The sequence below is a fragment of the Lagopus muta genome, chromosome 4, assembly GCF_023343835.1.
Source record: "Lagopus muta isolate bLagMut1 chromosome 4, bLagMut1 primary, whole genome shotgun sequence".
Classification (NCBI taxonomy): domain Eukaryota; kingdom Metazoa; phylum Chordata; class Aves; order Galliformes; family Phasianidae; genus Lagopus; species Lagopus muta.
The window spans coordinates 34072635-34075884 of NC_064436.1; positions in this window are offsets into that span (position 1 = coordinate 34072635).

A 3250-nucleotide genomic window follows, 5' to 3' on the forward strand; every position below is an offset into this window, starting at 1 on the left:
GCCCCGGGCCCCCGCCGGCCGCCGCCGCCAGCCCCGGGCGGGCTCGCCCCCTGCCGCGGCCGTCCAGCCTCGCCTCGGCCTGGCCCCGCTCGGCTCCTGGCCCCTCGCGGCCCGGCCCGGGAGCTGCGCAACGCCGCTGCCGGCCGCCGGGATGGAGGCAGGAGGGCGGCGGGCAGAGAGCGGCGGCTGCGGGCTCCCCGCGGCACCGGGCTGCCCCCGCCCCCGCCCGCCCCGCTCCACTCCGCGCCCGGGGGCCGTCCCGGGGGCGGGGGCCGCTGGCTGCCGGGGCACCGGGCGGGGACACGGGGGCGGCGGGGCCGCTCCGGCGGTAGCGGGATGATGGGGCGAGGGAGAGAGGGCGGGCTGCGGGTCGGGCGGCGTCTCCCTTGGCTTTGAAGGGAGAAGTAAATCGGAGAGTTACGCGGCCGCTGTATTAAAATGCGTAAGAGAATAAACTTGTATGGTGCTGTTCAAATCCGCACGGTGATCACCATTTCGCTTCTATACATGCACCACAGAGACAAACTCGCTCCGCTCCATTCAGTGGCAAATCGAGCACCTGTTACCTCCAAAAGCAACACAAGACAGCTGGAGGGGCCCTCCGGCAGCCTCACCGCTGTACCTAATATGCACGTCCTTTACCATGCCACACCTCCCGGGTGTGAGGCAGACACCTCTGCACACACCTGCTCGGCACAGAGGCTGTTTCTGCAACGCCCAGCAGCAGCACACCCACACCTGTGCCTGGGAAGCTGGGAGAGCCTTCCTGGTTCCGAGGCAGCAGAGCAGCCCTAGTCCTATCCCAACCCATACAGCAGCATTGGTTTTTTGCATTCCGCAGAGCCAACAAACTGCAGCTCACACTCAGACATGAACCAAAAGCAATATACATTGTCCAGCCTATGCTATTTGTGATAGTATTTTGCTAGCCCAGAGTAGTTTTGTTGCTGGCCAGCGTTCCCCCAGGTCTGATCCCTCACAAGCCATAAGCTGTAATTCATTTCCAGAATCAGTGACAGCTGTGCTGTCCCCACACCCTCACTCTGGAGGCTGAATCACAAAGAAGGCAGCACAGGGAGCTCAGTGCAGCCTAGGGTGTCAGCTGGCCACCCCAGTCATGCTGCAGGAAGGGGGTTTTGGCCTTGCTCACCAGCATCCCCATCTTTATGTTCCTCAGCTCCTGCTTCTTGCTGCCCAGCCACTTCCGATGCTTTCTGCTACTGTTCTCTAAAATCTGAATGTTATCACAGAACCCAAGAGTTTTACAGCCTCAGCCAACAGCAGAGATACTCCTCGTTCCCCCTTGCTCTTCGTTGCATTCAGGACTTCTTTTGTCTACAAAATGTAGGTTCTTCCATGTCCTCTTTCTAAGAAGGGGGAATTATACACATAGCTGAAGGGAAAGTGGGGAAAAAGTATCGTTCTTAAACCTACAAGAAGCTTTAACAAAATAGATGCTTTTCTAAAGAATAAATGTTCATAGATTTGCTTACCCATGGCTGATACTCTCTCATCAGGCCATATACATTCACACAGCACTCTACCATTGGGACTGAGGGATGGCACAGTCTAGGCAGGAGGCGACCTGATGCTGGGAGCACCCACGGCAGCACCTCTTAGCTGGCTGGAAGCCTGAATGCACGTTTTACAAGAGAGAGCCCTGACATATTCCAGATGCATCTGTAAAGAAGAATGGTAGAGACCAGCTCAGCAATGATAGGATGGCTCACCATTAATCAGCTCAAATCCCCTGCCAGGTGATCCTTTTAACAACTTGCGCAGCTTTAAGTGACCACCATTACAATGTATGGGGCTTAAGGGCTCTTGAGAAACTTGGTATTGGGACTTACAGCTGTGTGACCTCAAAATAGACAACAGAGCTGACATTCTCTCAGCTATTTGTACTCACCTCAAGATCTGTCCCACTACTCTTTTTCTTTCTGATATATGTTTGTTGTTTTTTTTTTTTTTTCCCCATTTCTCATCTTCAAATAGAAAACATGTCAGTTTTTATTTTCTCCACACTATTCTCTCCTGTACTCCAACCTTGTAACATGGTCATTAATATTCCTCAAAACAATTTTGGCACTGGTATTTTCCTTTCTTGTGGCCTTGACCACGTTACCCCCAGCACCACCCTTCCTTGGCTCAGATCTGGTGCACAATTACACCCGTACAGCAACTTCCCCTCCACCCAAGCCATTAATTAGCCCTGTTTTCAACCCCCTTTACTCACATTCTCATGGCCTGCTTACAATATAGTCCACGTTAGAATGCCTTGAACCCTACCTTTCTTCTACTTAAAAAGCAAATCTTAAAGCTCTGTTCTTTCGCCTGTTCCACTTATCTCAATTGTCTACCTTTCTGTATTTGTCTTGCATTGTTTAGCACACAGGGAGGTTTTTAATTGCATACCTCTTAGAGAGAAAAACCAGCTTTGTCCAGCACAGCTCTCATGCTCATGTGTCATACTGAATGTGAGGTACTCTTAATGCACATCCAAACATGGCTTGTATTCAATGCTCGAATTTTCTGGAGACTCTCAATAGCATCATCCTCAGAATACCTAAAAACAAAGAAAGAAAAAAACATAACAACTAAACAAACAACAAATTAAATAAGACATTTAGCCTTGTTACTGAAAAAAAAAAAACAAAAGAACCTTGAGAAACGCAAGACTAACCTTTCAGATTTTTTAGATTAAGGGTAACAAACTCCAACAGCTTTATTCCTTTATTTTTTAATTCTGAATCCAAAGTGCAAGACTCAGGTCTATGCCTTTGCCAGACTTCCTAGCAGGTACTACCACAAATCCTGCCATACCACAACCCCAAGAAATTTCAGTCCCCTTTTTATTTCCTTCATTGTGCTGGGACTGTGTGCGTGTGACCACCACACTGTGCAGACATCACAAGGCTGCAGTCCATCCTTGAGAAGCATGAGAAAGATCTGATTGACCATAAAATTAAACCAAACAAACAAAAAAAAAAGCCCTCACTTTTGCAAAGAAAATTAAAGCTACTGGAAATTAACAGGACACGTGGGCACCTCAACTACCTCCCCACCATTAAGACATGCCAGCGTATGGCTTGCATCAGCACAGCAGCAGGAAATGCCCCCAAGTATAAAAGATATATTACTGCTTAACTTTAAATATGTCTCTTTCTTTCAATGTCTGAGCATGAGGTTAAGAATTCAGTAGGAATTTATCCTCCAGAATTCTCAGTTCTTTCAGCATCCACAGCTGATA